Below are 19,571 nucleotides of genomic sequence, written 5' to 3'. Positions count from 1 at the left end.
CCCATTTCTTGCACAGTCCGTTCTGATCAGGCCATTGCCCGGTGCCGGGCCACAGCCCATGGGTTGAGGACCCATGCTCTAGACTAGAATTATGGGCTAGAATTATGTATTAGAATTCTTAAGCACCATTTAGCAGCAGGACAAGCTATCAGTGTTCTAGAATTTGCTACCACATATTCAAAATACTATATGATGAAAGGGAAGTGTACATTGTGAAGAATTTTGATCAGTCCAATATACTGTGCTCTTGGGATGATTTGGCAAATAGAAACAACAAATGAAGATAATTATATTTGGCTCATTTCCCCTCAAATGTTCCTGAATAGAGGGAAGCATTATGGAGCTAAGCATTATAGATATTAAGTAGGACACAGACCCTACATATACATTTGTTCTAATTCGAGAAATTAGAACTAGAAATGTGTTACTAGTACATTTTTTCAAATATGGCTTTCAGGTAAAATAGCATAAATGCATTTAAGTTAAATTATTTACCTACAACCTTAAACAAGTGATTCCTGATTTCTTAGAATGAATACGATAATCCAGTACTGCAGATTTTTGCACACAATCACATGATATGGCCTTGCATATATATTAATGGTACCATTCATAAACTATGTATGCTCCCTCTTCACTGGTAAGGAACCCATATTTCTGATAGAACATTTCTTTCACCTATTGGAGCATTTATGTATCAAGTTGTTCCTTGTTTTAAATGCCTTCTATGTTCATAAGATGATACAAAGCAAGGCTACTAACAGCTCATATCTCATGCAGGTGGTCATTCTAGTTAGGTCACAGATCAAAAGTCAAACTACTGTGAATCTTTTATTTAAAAAATGGCAGTTAATGACACAAGGCTAGTCTTATTTCTACTTAAAAAGAGTTATAGCTATCCATCATCAGCTTCTGAGAACAAAAGGCTGTTTTATAATTATGCTGTACCAAATTCTGCAGGCATTTCTGAACACATCCTCAGAATATATACACTGTTCTGTTTCATTGGCAAACACTAAATACATTTCACTTATTACCTATAAGGTAGTATAGACACTTACCAAAAGGAGTATAACGCAAAGCTCTATAGCATAAGAACTTACTTTTTTCATCTTGATATAATTTAGAGAAGAAAAAAAATGGAGTTAATATTACAAATTATAGGTGGTTTCATGTTCTGATACAAGTTATATAATTCATAATGAGGTAATAAAATTGCGAACAAATTTATTGTTACCCATACTGAAACAAGTGAAGCCAAGAGTGTTGAATGCACACAATGCACCAATTGATGGGAAAGTACCATTGTCTGGTGTTAACATCTGACTTCATCCATTTAACTGCAATAAAAACACGAGATGTTACCATGTTACCAGAAGACAACCACAGGAAAATGCCTTGTATGGCAGAACAGCTGAAATCCTTCAGTTAAAATGGTCATTAATATCTTTGATACAAAATTTTAATTGAATATCTTTTTTCTCTTTTTGACAATGAGGCAACCCTACCTTCTGAATTTGACTCGTTAAAAAAGCTCCTGGTGCCAGAATAGCTGACAAAAATATTTCACCCCAAAACCCCTAAGCTGAATAGTTTAATAGTATGGTTTTTTTTTAAAGGGCAGTTGACATTCTTGTATCCTGAAATGCCTTGTATGGCAGAACAGCTGAATTCATATTGTAAGAATCTATACAGATATTAATTATATCTTGCATTTTCATTCATTATCCAGGTAGAGGATAAGGAGAACTGATCTTCATATTGTAAGACAAAGCATTCAGTGAAAAATGAAATGTGAATATGTCAAACAAACACTGTCCCTAAGTTTATGAAGGACAGTATGTTTTATTAAGTTTTAATGTATACAACATCAAGTTGTTAACTCTCAAAGTATTTCTGTTTCAACACAGTTTTTAAAAAGCAAAATATCAGTTCCTTCCTTTTATGAGAGAATCATACATGTTTATTTGTCACATGTATCACTACTTAACCATAGATTCTGTTGTGACTCAGCAGTTCTGAGTTTTTTCAGGATACAAAATTCAGTATGCAGCTGGGGCTTGTGGGAGGAGGTTTGGGGATAAAAGGACAGATGCTGCCACGCCCCAGTCACTGGAGTCAACGTCGTTCCTTCGTGTGTTCCGTGTCTGGTACAATATTGCTTGCTTATTTATGCCTGTTACACTTGGAAAAGTGCTTTGGTGTTTCATGTAAACCTGATCTGTGAAGACTGTGGAAGAACTGCAATGTTTGTAAGAACTGTTGTTTTGAATTCTTATCGGAGACTTATGGTTAGGTTATTTCTGGGCTGGAAGCCAGTTTGAACTGAAAACTGATAAAGAAAGCCTTCCTTTTAAGTTGCCTGCCTGCGTTTGTTAACAAGCCGTCAAGGGGGGGTCAGAACAGATTCCTATAATGCATAAATGTATTCAAAGAAATAAGGGCAATGTATGTGTGTAATAGTTTATTTGTTTGCTTGTTGTGTGCTAATAGGTTCCCCCCCCCCCATTGCTGCCTTTATGGTATCTGTCCAATATTTGTATCCTTAATATAAGGGTTTTTCTAGCTTAACTATAGGTTCATATTTTTGTTGTTGTTTTTGTTATTAGGTACAATTATCATATGAAAAAGTTGGATTCAAAAATAACGTTGCATTTGTAGACTTTGTTTTTTTACTAACACTAATAAAAATAAGATGTTTGTGAGTTTTTATATTTGACGTAATCAATGCAGTAAATTGGTCATTTAAGGGCACAAAGGGATCAGAATGTTCTATCTCATGGCACCAAAAGCAGAAACATAAATTACTTTTCAGTTCCATTCACTCAGTAAGTAAGAACAAGTGTCTTTCAAGAACTTAAGATACAACTTCCTTTTTATGTCTTGTTCCATGTGAAACTGACTATGCTGTTTAGTGTATATCGATAGTGGTATCATTTGGGGGAAACTTACTTGGAGAGATGGAAACTATTAAGTCAATATTACGATTAAATTGATGTACTCTGACACATTGTTGACTTTTATGCAATACTCATAGCAAAGACTAATGCAAATAGAGAGAAAGAAAGAGAGAGAAAGTAGTGCAGTGGATCCTACTGATATCTAGAGGGAGTGTGAATGAAGAAATATCACAAAAACGTTTAGTGCCTGTTTATTTCATGAATGGTCATTCTCTGTGTGATATATAGTGTGGAAAAAAAATCCCCCCTTAATGAAGGCAGTCCAATTAAAGGGATTACTAAAGCCAATTGTGTAAGTACTTCATTACATGAACAACATTGCATGCAACCAAAATAAGGCCAAGGTGGTAGACTAGTCAGCAATAAATGTACATAGCCTTTTCTTTGATTAAAAGTTAATTCGGCCATCTCAGCAAGTTCCAATATTTTCATAAATATATTCCCCCATTTGCACTTTTATGAATATAATAATCTTGCTTCAACTATCATGTATAAAAATAAACTTTTTTAAAACTTTGGAGTGTATCATAGATTAATAACCATAATCACTCATTAGAAAGCTGGAACATATGTTCAATATATTATTTTAAAAATATCAATATTTAACAATAAACAATATAATTCTACTTGATTGCTACTAGTTTAGATCTTTAACTTCTTAATTTGATGCCCTTTGTACCATTTGGCAATATACATAAATTAAAATAAGTCTATACAGCCTTTCCACAGCAGATCAAATTTAGTTCTGCTGTGGAAATTGTGAGTGCATAAAAGCTCTGCAACAGTAACTTGTGCCGTTATTACATCTAAAGGAGAGCCCCGTGCCAGAGCTGAAGACCCGGAGGACAACGGTCTTGTTCTGGGGACAAGACCGTTCGGAACCACTGATCGGGACTTCCAATTTTTCTTTACCGTTCCTAAATTATTTGAATTACCATCGATTTAGAAACGGCATTTTTTAGCTGGTATGCCCTTGTCACCTCAAGGCTGGATTATTGCAATGCGCTCTACATGGGGCTACCCTTGAAAAGCATTTGGAGACTGCAGTTAGTTCAGAATGCGGCCGTGCGAGCGATATTGGGTGCACCGAGGTACACCCACGTTACACCTGTCCTCCGTGAGCTGCACTGGCTACCAATTGGTCTCCAGACACAATTGAAGGTGTTGGTTATCACCTACATGACTTAGGGCCAGAGTACCTTCGAGACTGCCTGTTGCCACATACCTTCCAGCGGCCAGTAAGATGCCACAGATTGGGCCTCCTTCAGATGCCGTCAGCCAGACAGTGTCGGCTGGCGGGCCCTCAGAGGAGAGTCTTCTCTGTGGCTGCTCCGACTCTCTGGAACCAGCTACCCCCGGAGATCCGGACCATACCCACTCTCATGGCCTTCAGGAAAGCTGTAAAAACTTGGCTGTTCCGGCAGGCCTGGGGCTGTTGACCTCACTGTTGAGGTCCAGCCCTGATTAGAATGAATGTATGAGGTGTTGCTGTTTTTAAACTGTTCTTTCGTTATGTGTTTCGTTATGTGTTTTTTCTCTTTATTTTTGTAAACTGCCCGGAGTCCTTCGGGATTGGGCGGCATATAAATGTGTTTAATAAAATAAATTAAAATAAAATAAAATAAATAAATCTAGATTTGATTTTTTCAGGGCATTCACTCGGGTCCCTTTGAAGTCGATAAGGAAACTTCAGCATCAATAGGGAGAACTGTTTTAGCAGAGTTATATCAGTGCTATGGGCACTACACTGGCCACTTATTAATTTCTGGATCCAGTTCAAAGTACTGATAATTACCTATAAAGTCCCATGTGGTCTGGGTCTAACTTGACTTAAGTAGTCAAATCCCATTCCTGTCCTGCTGGGAGTCAGAGGGATAAAAGTGAGGAAGCAGGCTGTTCCTATGCCATGGAATAGTTTATCACTTGGGGTACAGATGTCTTATCTCTCCTCATTTTTAAGAATGAGCAAAGGGGCTCTTTTAATGCATCTTTGGTGTATAATGTTTTACTATTTTGTTTTTACCTTTTAATATCAATGTTGTTACTGTGATAAATCTTTTTCTTGTTTCTTATAGAATACATTTTGATTCTGCAAAATAAAAATAAAACAACCCGAAGTATAAAAGTATGTAATACTTATACAGAGTTACAATGCTAAACTCAATTAATTAATTATTCACATTGGATAAATTTCAAAATTAGCTGAAGTTAACCCATTATCCTTTAAGTAAATCTGATGTATTTTTCCCCAAGGTTTTTTCAATCTAAGCTGTATTTCATATTAGATTCCAGGACTTTCCTATAGTCTTGCTTTATATATTGAACTATTCTCCTAAACACTGTAATTACAATATTGTAATCAGTTTTTAGAGTAAAGTGGGGTTGCTTAAGAGAAACATCGAAGTATTGAAGCATGGTTGTTGTGATATTGTGGAAATATTATATATTCTTTTGAACTTCAGATTATTATAACATAACTTGTAGCTAACCAATGCTTAGAAGAGTTTTATAGAACAATAGAGATCAACGGAGAGCCATAACATTTGGAATGGTAAGGTAGCAACTGAAGTAATCTTTTCAGTTTACATTTGGTAAATGCACAAAAGTCTTAGAATATTGTTCTTTGGTGACCATCAAACATGTCTTGGAATATTTTATTCCTAAATATGTATATTGATGTATATTGTATATGATTAAATATTCTTAAAATCAATATTTAGTAATTATGGAATGCGACATTCATACAAGGAAGAATGGCTAGATCTTGTTTTCATGATTCCATTAGAATTGTTCAGGTAGTAAGTTGAATATTTTTGTACTTTTCTTTTGTGCGTATGTGCGTGTGTTTGTGTGTGCATCCTCTTTAGTTCATTATAAATTGAATAAACATACAAATGCACATCCATATACAATACAAAATATGCAAGATTACAAGATGCAAATATGCAAATTAAATGTTAACTAGCACAGAAAATAATTTTCTTTCTAGAGCTACCTATATGCTTGCTGACAAAAGAAAATTTAGTTTCTCTCATCTGAACCTGTCAAATTGAGAGCCAGAATAATTTAATAGGGTGGGTGGTATTAGGTCAGAATGCCGGAACAAGTAGGAAAAAAAATGATGATCAGCCAATTCAGAAACTAGTGTAATCATCACTATTAACATTTGTATTTTTGGTCAAACTATTATACTGTTTTTTGTAGAACTTTCTTCTAAAATAAGAAACATTATTATCTTTTTCTTACTGCTGAAGTGAGAAAAATGCTGAAATGTCTTCTTGTATGTAACATTTATGGCCTTTGGGACAATGTAACTTCAGTGTTCTAGAGACCATAAAACACTTACAGCCTTAGAAGCCTTAATAAATGAAATGGTTACAGCTGTTCTTGAATATTTGCTTCAGATACTATCTTTTTTTTTTTGGCAAGAATTTACATGTCAAATATAATCAGGATAGAATGTACCTTAAAGGGCTATTTCAGGTTAGCTAGGATAAACATTTTTTACACTGTTATGGTAGTGAAATACAAGAGAGTTGAAAGGTATAGGTATAAATACCTCTATTTATTCAATAGTGTAAGTTGCGCAAAGACTTTTGTTTGTCCCAATTAACATGATCAATTTTCTTTTTTCTCCCCTCAAAACATAGCAATAGCCCTTTTGGCTGAAATCAAATGCATATCTACTGCTTTACTATCTAGCCAGATGCCTGGAAAATCCCACAACTAAAATAAGTAGAAAACCACTCCTTGTATTTGACACAAATTGCTATTCATCTGATGCTGGAGTAATATATAGTGATTTGATAAAATTATTACTAAAAGATAGGTAATCAGAATTGTGGTGAATAATATATTATTAATTTGAACTTATTTAGAATTTACTATAGTGATAAAGAAAGCAAAGAAAACCTTTACCATGTTTTCATTATCAGAAGACACTATGTTCAGTTCAGTTAATTTATTTTAAATAGTTAAGAGTTGTTTTGTTCTGTCATAGACAAATAAAAATATTCTTGAGCTATAATCTCATATTTATTACTTTACTAATAAAAAATTTTGCATTACATAAATGAGAATTCCACATTAAGAACAGATTCCGGGAAGATGATTGAGGCAATAAATGTTTCAATTCTGTTGGATAGGTTTCAATAGGTTGAACTCAAGGATGTGGATATTACTCAGGGGTATGAGCATGACCATTAAGGTTTTTTTTTTACTATTCTTATCTTAGCTTATAAAGTTGTGAGAATATAGCAGTAAATTTATTTAGTGTATGGCTTACGTCAGGGAAATGCTAGATAGAATGCAGTCCTGACAACCTAAATTGCTAGATCATTCTGTTCAGCACTTGAATGTTCCAGTCTCTGCGTGAAAAGTATTTGCAAGCTGATGGGAGGCTTGAAGCAACACAATTTCACTGACCCAAGTCTCGTCAGCTTGCAAGTGGTCTTCAGCCAGATCTCATGCAGGCCTCCATTGGTAGAAGACAGAGGCCTAAAATACTGTAGTGTGGGATCACATGAGATCAGTAGTGCAAAATCCCGTGCTACTGATCTCGCATAATCTTGCACTACAATACAGAACTTTAGGTCTCTGTTTTCTACGAACTGAGGTCTGTAGCAGATCTGTGGCAAAAGTCCTCTCTGTTTTCAGTCTTTTTCCATGGATTTTGTGCAGGTTTTGGTGCTCAGAGAACAGAGACCTAAGTACTGTACTGCAAGATCACATGAGATCAGTAGCACAAGATCTCATGCTACTTCTCTCATGTGATCTTGCACTACTTTAGACTTCTGTTCTCTATGAATGCACTGGAGCAGGCAAAGGAACCAACGACTTGCTAGATCATTGCAAGGTAAGTGATGTTCCATAGGCCCAATGTCTCTGGAGACCTAGTGTGTGGGGAGGAATAGGCAAGGCAAATGTTACAGTGCCTCTGCCATCGTTTGTAAATGTGAATAACTGCCATGGTGCCGCAATATTTGTAACTTTGGGACTATGTCGTACGTCCTTGGGGTTATGTCGTAACTTCAAATGGTCACTAAGTGAACTGTCATAACCTGAAGATTACGTATAAAACCTAGCTCTGGTGCAGTGTAAGCTATTTGATGTGACCATTGCAAGCTTGAATTGATGGGAAGGTTGTAGAACTTGCTACTTTCCCAAAATAAGCACATCTCAGAAACTCAATGAAACGAAGAAATGTGTGTAGCAGTTAGTGTTCCTTTTGGGTTTAATATGTTCTTTTTATAATGATTTCATTGAACTATTAATGTTCCTAGTCATCTTTTTGTTCAGAAGACTGTTACTTTATTATAAATTCCTTTTCCCCCCCCCAACTGAATTATAATTATACTTTTTAAAAAATGAATGCAGAAACTTGCCCTAAAAAAATATTAAGTCCATAGTTTCCAATGAAGAGCTAGAAACAAAAACCTCCAAAACCGCAAATGGAAGAAATTATTTTTTTAATAGGAGACAGTTACATAAATAAGAAATTGCACATGATAACTTTTTCAAAGGCTGAAAACTGATGGAATCGACGGTTCAAGAAATGTAAAATTAAATAAAGGATATTTGTATGGATGCGTATACATGTACATTGAGATCTTTTTTTTTCCTTTACCAAGTAGTTGTCACATAAAAAAAACATTTTAAGCAAGTTTTATAAAGTTTGTTGAAATGTATTTCATTACAAAAGATAAAAAGTTTTTTTTTCTTTTTTCACAATGAACACAGATAATTTCAGAAGCTGGAAGCTCATAATTATTCACTGGAGAAAAGCTTTGGAAAGTCTAGGATGAATACAATGACCTCCAGTTTTCTCTAAGAATGAATGGAGGTACAAATTCTCATTTTGCTAGAATATGAGTTGATAAGTAAGTTAAGCAAAACATGCATTTCTTCATTACACTGCAGCCTATGAGTTCATTTAAATAACAATACCTAACATAAAACTCACAATGGAATTATCCAACAATTTAAATACGTATAAAAGTATTGTTAGTGTTAACAATAGAAAATGGAGTAAATAAATGAAAGTCTGTTCTTGGAGATATTATTTCCGCTTATTTAACTTCATAAAATATTGAATTTTGTACTGCATACTTTGGTCAAGAACATCACTTTAACCTTGAAATTGACATTTTTAAATGTAATAGCTTAATAGTTTGTTCCTTAACAGTTTATTTTTAAAAAGGTGGCCCAAGTAAAATGAGTTATTTTGTTCTTAAAAAAATATTGAAAGCTATGTTTTATATGCTAAAATTAATGTGTTAAATATAGAAATCAATTAAAGTGGCATATTGACTAATTGCTCTTGAGGTATGGGCTCTTATTTTCATACTTCACGTAGTGATATATCAAAGTTCCTGAGTGCATACAGCAGTCTGTGATGCAATAGTAAACCATGCTGATATTTCCTTCTGAGGTAATCAAATTTATTTCATCTGTCAAAAATGCAAAATAGTTGGAAGTAATGTTATTTTGGCAAAAAGACTACAAGTACTTATGGAATGATGAGCTTCAGTTTAGGCATTCTACTTCAAGCATAGCTTCTACCTTCCAGATTCCTGAAAATCAGTCACTATTCTTAAACGTTTCTCTGGAAACCCTGTGACTTAATGCACAATAACATTCTGGCAGAAAAAGAAGTCAGTTTCATGAACAACATTAATTATAATTATTTGATTGTCTATGAGAAAAAAAATTCTACATAAATTGGTCTCACTTCAAATATAATATTATTTTTCCAGATCTAATTCCATAATGTGTCAGAAAGCATTTGAACATTTTAAAAATAAAATGTTTGTTTTACCTATGAACTATACAAGTGAAACTCAAAAAATTAGAATATTGTGCAAAAGTTCATTTATATCAGTAATGCAACTTAAAAGGTGAAACCATATATGAGATAGACTCATCATATGCAAAGCAAGATAGTTCAAGCTGTGATTTGTCATAATTGTGATGATTATGGCTTACAGCTCATGAAAAACCCAAATCCACAATCTCAGAAAATTAGAAGATTGTGAAAAGGTGCAATATTCTAGGCTAAGAATGGAGAGGCACACACTGCAAGATGCTTGAAGTCCAGTGTGAAGTTTCCACAGTCTGTGTTGATTTGGGGAGCCATGTCATCTGCTGGTGTTGGTCCACTATGCTTCAAGTCCAGGGTCAACGCAGCCATCTACCAGGAAATTTTGGAGAACTTTATGCTTCCTTTCGCAGACAAGCTTTATGGGGATGCTGCCCATTTTCCAGCTGCCCACACTGCCAAAAGCACCAAAACCTGGTTCAATGACCGTGGAATTACCGTGGATTGGCCAGCAAACTCGCCTGACCTGAACCCCATAGAGAATCTATAGGGAATTGCCAAGAGAAAGATGAGAGACATGAGACCGAACAATGCAGAAGAGCTGAAGGCCACTATTGAAGCATCCTGGTCTTCCATAACACCTCAGAGTGCCATAGGTTGATAGCTTCCATGCCACACCGCATTGCTGCAAAAGGGGCCCAAACCAAGTACTGAGTACATATGCATGCTTATACTTTTCAGAGGTCCAATATTGTTCTATGTACAATTCTTGTTTTATTGATTGCATGTTATATTCTAATTTTCTGAGATTGTGGATTTGGGGTTTTTCATGAGCTGTAAGCCATAATCATCACAATTATGACAAATCATGGCTTGAACTATCTTGCTTTGCATGTAATGAGTCTATCTCATATATTCGTTTCACCTTTTAAGTTGCATTACTGAAATAAATAAACTTTGGCACGATATTCTAATTTTTTGAGTTTCACCTGTATTTGTTGTTTAAAAATTATAATGCCTTTAAAAATGACACCCTTGCTTTAAAACTTATATTCTCTTATTTTTACAATTGCATCAGAGTATACATTATATTAGTTATACAATTACACCTAATTATCAAAAAAAATGTGATGGCTAAAACAAATTTAAAATATTGACAACTAGTTCATTGACTTTCTGTCTATTTTTCAAATAGAATGATATTGATTACCGTGTATTACTATTTGAGACAGGAAGGCTGTGCAGAGAGTGGTGAGGATGGCAGAAAAGATTATTGGAAGTTCACTTCCTTCTATCCAGGACATGTGGGTGTGTTTGTATGTGGGTGTGTATACATACACATACACACAAACATACACACAGAGAGACAGAGATATATGTACACACACACGCACACATCTGTAGCATATGTTTATGTGGGTGATTGTATGGTATGAGTGTATATATATTCTCTTTTGAAGCAGACATCATTTTAAAGTTATTATTCCTTTTGGTGGGTTTCCTGGTTATGAAAATACCATTGATATTTTTCTTATTTCTCTTTTAATTCCAGAAAAACAACATCCATAAAAATTGTCTGGATTGTTGTTAATTGTCTGTATGAAATGAAGAAATTGAAATTAAATCTTGAAAAAGTAAAAATAATCAATAGGAAGCTTAATTTAAAGAGTGAGATTTGGTCTATTCTTATGCTTCACTTGAAACTTTTTGCCTATAACTTGGCAAATATTCTTGTTTCTACTCTCCTTGAATATTCAAAAAGCACCAAGGACAATTTTTATTTACACAACTATATTTAAAATGGAAAGTGTAGTCTGAATTAATCTGATATACTCCAGTTAGTATATGAAGGTCAATTAGGCTTCCTTGGAGAGCACACAGTCCAAATTCTGACAAATATATACTTTAATTTGGTTGCTTGATTTCAAATGTGGCACTCTGACAGGAAGCAGGCATCACCTCTGGCTAAATAGAATAACAAATTGCTTATTTGTTAGGGTTATTCTTTTGTTAAGTTGAACTGGCTCTTTAATACTAGCTTAAAAAAAAAAACCTTGTCAAGAAATTTAATTATTACGACTTCTCCAGTGGGGCTGTTTTAATGTTGAAATATAAGAAGGCCAAACCTGTATTCAGGAAACAGATACTGTTAATACTGCAAATAGCAATTTTCTAAAATTAAAACCAGCCAGTTCCTAATCATTTTACAATTCCTAAATTTAAAAGGATCTTAATTTTAATGTCATTTTTCCTATTTGTGGCAAAAAGAATTGTAAGAATATTCTAGAGGTGAGCAGATAGACTGCAATGCTAGTGTTCCTGGCATCCTTTACTGTCAATTTCATACAAACACACTGCCTTAAACTGCTGCTGCTAATGCATTTTCAGGCCACAGACGCTTATTTTACTTAAAACATCAACTCTCAGATAACACTTCTATTTATCTTTAAATATGGCAGTGTTTTGATTTTACTTTTGCAAATTGAAGGGTATGGTGAAATAACATCCTAGTAAGTGTATATGCTTCATAAAATATCTGGTGACATCTGTTATTTTACTGCTCTGTCATATTATATGGGGTTTTTTCCTATGGTGGTCTGTGATCACTATTAAGTTGATCTAATCAGACTAATTGGTTGTTATTATCCTGTAGTTTCATTGGTAAAAATATGGCATTTAGGTGAATATTTTTTGTATTGCTATTCTAATACTAATCTAATGATGAAATACATCAGACTCTTTGCCACTGAGCCCTCGCATCTCCCTAGAATACTATATGGTACTATATTGTATATTCCTTGCTTACAATTCTTAGACTATTTTCATAACTCTGGGAGTTTTAATAGTGCCCATTATTTATCTTAATAAATTATTTATATTCTTTGTACATATTTTATATTAATTTCTAGAACTATCACATTGTTAAAGATTTTAATCTATATCTTTATATAGATTTTACCAATATACGCTTTCACTTTAAACAAAATTTCTTAATTAAAATAGATTCAGTCTTTAACTTTGAGGAAGATAGTCTAAGATAGCTCAAGTAAGTGATCTTTTATTTTGAAAAAAGTTACCAAGGCCCTAATCTTTTATAAATGATATAATTTTTTGAAATAACAGAAAAAAGGCCTTGCATATAGACCTAATCATATAATTATGTATGTGATATAAATAACAAAGATTGATTTCTAACTTGCTGGTATTAAAGCAGCTCTATTTTAGCGTCAATTGTAAAACTTTACAGAAATTGTATTTGATGTTATTAGAGTTTTAAAAAATTGATTATATAGATATTCATGAAAAATATTGTCTAAATGGCCTGGTGATTACATTTTCAGTATTTTAGAAAAAGAAACTGGCTACATAGAGTTTCAATGTTGTTCAGGTAATTTCTGTCAAAATACTAAATGTAGGTTGAATCATACATGTATACTTATTATTTGATATAATTCAGCCAATCATCTATTTAAAAGTATTGATGAATTTAATGAAAATTATTCATTAACATCAGAGGAGAAAAAATATTTAATAGTTTCAAGTTTCCACTATAGGTAATGAACATACATGTACCTGTACAATCCTATTTTGGAAATATATTCTAAATCAAGGGACTCTTGTATAGTACATGTATACATGCCTGCTATTCACTTTTGGTGGAAGCAATATTAAACAATATCAAAAAGAAAACAATAGTAAATAATAAATTAAATCATGAAATAATAAGAAAAATGAAATATAAATTTATATAAATATAAATCTAATCTTTTCTGAGATCATTCCATTTTCCATCCTTGCAATGAATGACTGCTTCATTCATTGTCTTTTGTTCTTTACATTTCTTACCACTTTGTATGTTTGACACTATTGTATTCAGATATTTCTCTATGACTTGCTAAAGACCAAACATCTGATTTAGATTCTTCTTACCTGGTATATAATTAAGCCGCATTTTCCAAATTTAGTTATCGTCCGCTTTTGTATGCTGTGACAAGAATTCTGTGAAACATATTCACAGATCCACTTAATACAGCAATTTCCCTGTAGTTTTTATATTCCTTCTTCATAATTTTTCATTTGTGTGGGGGAACATTAAGAGCATCCTTCCAATCATCACATACAATCAAGAGTTGTAGCTTTTTTATCCATAACATCAATGAAACTTCAGAGTTTGTTTTTTGTTTGTTTGTTTGTTTGTTTGTTTGTTGGATTTATATGCCATTTTTATATGAAACTTCAGAGTTGGGCAACTCTGTCTAGCTAGCTAGCTAGCTATCTTTCTATCACCTTATTCTGTAATATTACCAATAAAAGAACCTCGGTGCTGCAGTGGTTAGAATGCAGTACTGCAGACTACTTCTGCTGCCTGCTAGCTGCCTTCAATTTGGCAGTTCAAATCCCACCAGGCTCAGGGTTGACTCAGCCTTCCCAGGACCCAGATTTTTGGGGTCAATATGCTGACTCTGTAAACCGCATAGAGAAGGCTGTAAAGTGATATATAAGTCTATGTTCTATTGCTATATGTAGCTTGGGGTTTAACTATGAAGTCCTTAGTGTTTTCTGAGCTTAGTTGTTTGATGCAGATGTTTTGTTACCAGAATAAGTAACAACTCCAGTGCTCTGTAAATTGTAATTTTGCTTATTAAGTCTTCTAAATTAGCAGTTCTTCTCATTTAAGTTTGGCGTTTAGGCTGCTATTGTATTTGTCAAGATTTTTTTTCTCAATTACCTGTGATAATTAGGGGAGAGAGAAGAGGCAAAGAAATAAATTATATGTCACAAATTACTGTATATTTCTACTGTAAGAGTACTCATTCTGTCCTGGAAATCAGCTAATAACTTTCTGTATGATAATGGTTTATTGCAAAAAAGTCAGAATAATTAATCTGTCACAAGCAGATTAATATATTGTATATATGCACATATCCTTTCTTGGAATTGGTTTTGGGCAGTTATGTGTATGTGTGTGTATATATATATATAGCCTGAAGATGACGAATGAGACTTCGTCGAAATGTCACCAAGACACCTCCAATTTTACGTGGGAGAAAACTCGAATAACCAAAAACCTACACACTAACACCCGCGAAAACCTCAGAAAGCATATATATATATATATATATATATATATATATATATATATATATATATATATATATATATATATATATATATATATAATGTGAAGATTAACTTAATTTTATTCCTTTGAGATAAATATAATATGTTGGAACCAGAAGAGTGTATATTCATTCATTCATTCATTCATTCATTCATTCATTCATTCATTCATATATATATATATATATATATATATATATATATATATATATATATATATATATATATATATATATATATATATATATATGTTATATTTATGCTGATAAATAAATAAAGGGAGACTAGTATAGATCTATTTCAAGCTAACCATTATTTCAACCATTTGAGTTTATTGGGTTTCTGTCTGGATGGTCTCTTGTGACGAGCCTAATGACAGAGAGTGGAAGTGTGACCTTCCTCCCATACTTGGGCATACCAGGGGTTGTGACTTTAAGTATATACCTCCCACCCTGGCTGGCTGATAAGGAGTCGTTCTCTGTAGCTCAAATGGTTAACTCCCTGCCTGGGAGGCAATGGAGCACAGGTCCGATTCCCAAACTTGGGTATGGCTAGCTGATGAGAGCTAAATAGCTTGAAATAGATCTATACTAGTCTCCCTTTATTTATTTATCAGCATAAATATAACAAAATGTAACAAAAAGGCAACAGTAAAAAATATTTCTGTCTGGATGGTCTCTTGTGACGAGCCTAATGACAGAGAGTGGAAGTGTGACCTTCCTCCCATACTTGGGCATACCAGGGGTTGTGACTTTAAGTATATATATATATATATATATATCCCTGCTTATTCTTTTTGTATGTGAAGATTAACTTAATTTTATTCCTTTGAGATAAATATAATATGTTGGAACCAGAAGAGTGTATATTCATCATATTTCAGCTCAAACACATGCTTGCTTTAAATGTGATACCTGGCAGGCAAGTACTTAGCCACAAAGAATTGCACCCCTGGAATCCCATGTAAACTGGATCTTCTATGTGAGCATGCAGTGTTAGTATTCCAGTTTTTCATTGCTTGGTAGACTTCATGCTGGCACATTAGTCTGCATGGACAAGAGCTGTCACCTCTTTAACAATGGATATAAAGACTTTGTGCATGTAAGAGGTTTTCGTGCAATTGCTGAGTCATGTTTAAGTCAGACCACAGAGCTTGAAATATCAAAAGCTCTGGGTTTTTGTTGTGTTTTTGTTTTTTGTTTTTTCATTTTTGTCCTCAGTCCATCCTTTCACTCACTTCAGCATGGAAATCTAGTTCTTTTTCAGTTTTATTCTCATGGTACTTAGGTCACAGCTGAGAATTACTGTGGGATATATGCAGTATATAAATATATTGTGTAATTTTTTTTGATATGTTGACTTATTGTATCTTAACTTACCATATAATATCAATCAATTATATACAGGAAGTTTGTGTCCTTTTTGATAGGAGAACTATTGATGTTACCATGAAAATATATCTATTAATAATAACCCTCAGAAACTCAACCAAGTGGTTTTAAAATTGGTCACAAAATAATTAGGCTACATGAGTTTATGATGGGATGTGTTTCTGTGCTGGAATATATGAGACATTTTGTTTTGACTGATCTTTTAACATGAATGACTATAACACATTTTAAGTTCATGGTTCTGCCTTAAAAGATGTGCTGGTGCTTATTATTATGTATTTTATAAAATCTGCTACTGTTACAAGTCATGTGCTGTTGCTCAGCCTGTTGACTAGGAAATGTATTGCATTTTTTAACATATATTCTGAATTTAAAACAAGCAACAGCTATAAATATTGTACCAGTTGGCTCTTTTCAGAATACTGAACAGATACAGTGAGATTTTCTTATGTTACTTTCTCATTTATAATAAAATAAGTCAACAAGCGGCAGATTTTGATAAAGACTTCTTTTGAGGGTTACTCTCTGAATGAAGCCAAATAGAAAGTGCTATTGTTGCTGTTGCAGGTTTTGAGTTTATTTGTATATTATGTGTACTGTAGTCTACATAATAATGAAACCCTATATGCTCTGGTCTGCTGGATCACTACACAGTCTGTGTGATTATAGATTGTTTGAATAACAGTGGCCTGTTGAAAATCCAGCCAGATGTGCGTATAGCTAACTGTGGGAATACCCACAAAGGAGGATTATCTCTTTTGTTGGTATATCCAAGTCCTTTATAAAGTGGAAAAGTGAAAGGCACTGGGGTAACTAATGTGAAGATGATGGGGGCATTGGAATCAAAGAATGATTGTAATGAACTCTCGGCAATATATCTTACAACCAAATTTCACCCCTAACGATTAAAACATGTACAGCTTAAAACAGAATAAAAAATCCTCAAAGGGATACATAGGGAATCCATTTGATGAACTCAAGAATTCCATAGACTTACTGTACATTTTATTTCACAATATAGAAGACCATAGCAGGCTCAGAAGAAAAACTAAATAGTATTGGCAGAACTATCTATATTAGGTGCATATTAGCACTGGTATAAGCAGAAATTGGAAGAAAATTTGTTTATTTTGTACTTGAAAAAATCTGATAATTTTACAAAAAAACAGTTGATTCAGAAGAGTTGCTTCAGAATGCATAGGAATATGATGCATCAAGTCCTATGAAGCTGGCAAATTGAGAATGGAAGAACCACTTAGATTTCTGGAAGGATCTTTATTGTTAATAGGGTAAAGTAGTGTAAGGTAATGTATCAGGGAGCAGAGAGCACCAGGATTCCGCAGTTTGATTCCGAGCTACAAATATTTTCTTTATGGGTGAGGTAACAGAATCATGAAAACCTGTCAAAGTAATTTCCTTGCACAATTTATATCTACTGTAATTAAGATGGAGTTATTCTAACACTTTATAATTCTTCCTTTCTCCCACTCACTCTCTTCCATAACAAGTCTGTTGTGTTGCTTGCATCTTATATGTTCCTAATTTCTGTTATGCATTGCAAACCTTTCTTTGAAGCATTAAACAGCCACATTTATTGGGCGGAATCATTTTGCTCACCTGTAAATCAGGATGCAGCCACATGATTGTGGTAACAATTGTGGTTGCTTTAATGAAATTAAGAAAAATGGTCTTTTGATGCACATATTCTTTTGCAAGAGAATTTTCACCCTAGACTTTGTGGAAAATATGGTATTATACCATGTCAGTGAAACTATCCCGGAATAGTAACTTTTCAAATTAAGAATTGTAACTCTGTATAAGTGTTTGTCATACTTCTATGTGTTTATGACCAAATGTTTTGAGGAAAATACATTGAAACATTTACAGTTCAATATAGACAATAAAAATATAATTATAATGAAAATGTGACAGAAATGAATCATTAAGATTAAATAGGTCTTAATATTTTAAAAGGCTGTTTATAAGGCTGAGGAAAACTGATGTCTGCCTGGTATCAAAAGTAAACTGAAGTTTTTCTGAAGAAGATATATAACAAAAGTTGGTAACATAGGAAACTGTTTTTAAGATATTCCATTTAATAGTGGTATTTGAAGAAAGGTTTTTTATAATAACAATAATAGGAAGTCCAGATAGTGATGTTTTAGAGAAGATGATCAATTCATCATAAACCCAATGGGAAGGTAAATTTCAAATACAGAAGGGAAGAAAGAGATATACAGTGTATTGGCAATAACTTTTCTAGTTATCTCTACTATTCTCTCTCTTTTTTCTCTCTCTCTTTCCAGAGAGAGGGAGGGAGGGAAAAAGAGAGAGGGCGGGAGAGACGGGGAGAGAGGGAAAGATTTTGGTCTGCCATTATTTGAGTCTATATGTCACTATGTATAATGTAAAATTATGTAGTTCAGAGAAGTGACCAGGTCAATGATAACTTACAATGATATTTAGAGAAAAATAATTTCTAAGAACAAATTAGCATTTTTCACAGTTAGCAGAATATTACATTGCTTAATGTAAAGCCAAAGTGTTAAAAGTGTTTGCTTCCAGAAACGAGTCTGAATTTAATTTTAAAAGCTAGTTTAAGAGAGGGGGTGACTTTTTTTTTTTTAAGATTTGGACAAATGTAGAATTCTCCTGTGCCCATCATTCAACAGGTCACCATAGAATCAAAGGAAATACATGCTTTTAAAGTTGGTAATGTATTCATAGTACGATTAAATTAAGCTTTCCAAGAACCAGCCACAAGTTCTGTTTCGTCAGGTCTAATTTTATTCAGGTGCTCCACTTGTATAATTTAGTAATATATATATAGCTGGATAATGGCAGTTTAGGAAGTATAAACTATAGTACAAAGAAAGAACTTTTTTCTATTATAAATTTCAGTATATTGGTATATACTTTTATTTTACGTTTTTGAATATTTTTTATTAAAATATTTTACAAAGACTTTAAAAAATGATAGCAATATAAAATAGAAAAAGAATAAATTATTGAAAAGGTAAAAGAAAATGGAATAATGAAGAAACAAGAAAATGATTTTTTCCCTGAAGTATGCTTTTTAGAATTTATTAAAAATATGTTCATATTCATTTAAAATTGCATGTTTCTATTACGCTTGTCACAACATGCAAATGTTTATGTGGACAAACACTTATGCACATACTGTATATCAGGCAATGAAAGCTAAATAACTCTACCAATGAGAAAAACTATAATTCTTTGACATCTGGAACATACTATATGTGTCTAATGCAAAACTGCTTG

At 33.3% G+C, this 19,571-nt stretch overlaps 1 protein-coding gene across 3 annotated transcripts in view; it reads left to right on the top strand.

The window, feature by feature from the left end:
• Positions 1 to 19,571, top strand: part of VTI1A (vesicle transport through interaction with t-SNAREs 1A) — a 242,007-nt gene that overhangs the window by 179,847 nt on the left and 42,589 nt on the right. The window lies entirely within an intron of this gene.

The sequence above is a fragment of the Thamnophis elegans genome, chromosome 10, assembly GCF_009769535.1.
Source record: "Thamnophis elegans isolate rThaEle1 chromosome 10, rThaEle1.pri, whole genome shotgun sequence".
In the NCBI taxonomy this organism is placed as follows: Eukaryota; Metazoa; Chordata; class Lepidosauria; order Squamata; family Colubridae; genus Thamnophis; species Thamnophis elegans.
The sequence above is the reverse complement of the archived record's forward strand: the minus strand, read 5'-3'. Positions and strand labels throughout refer to the sequence as shown.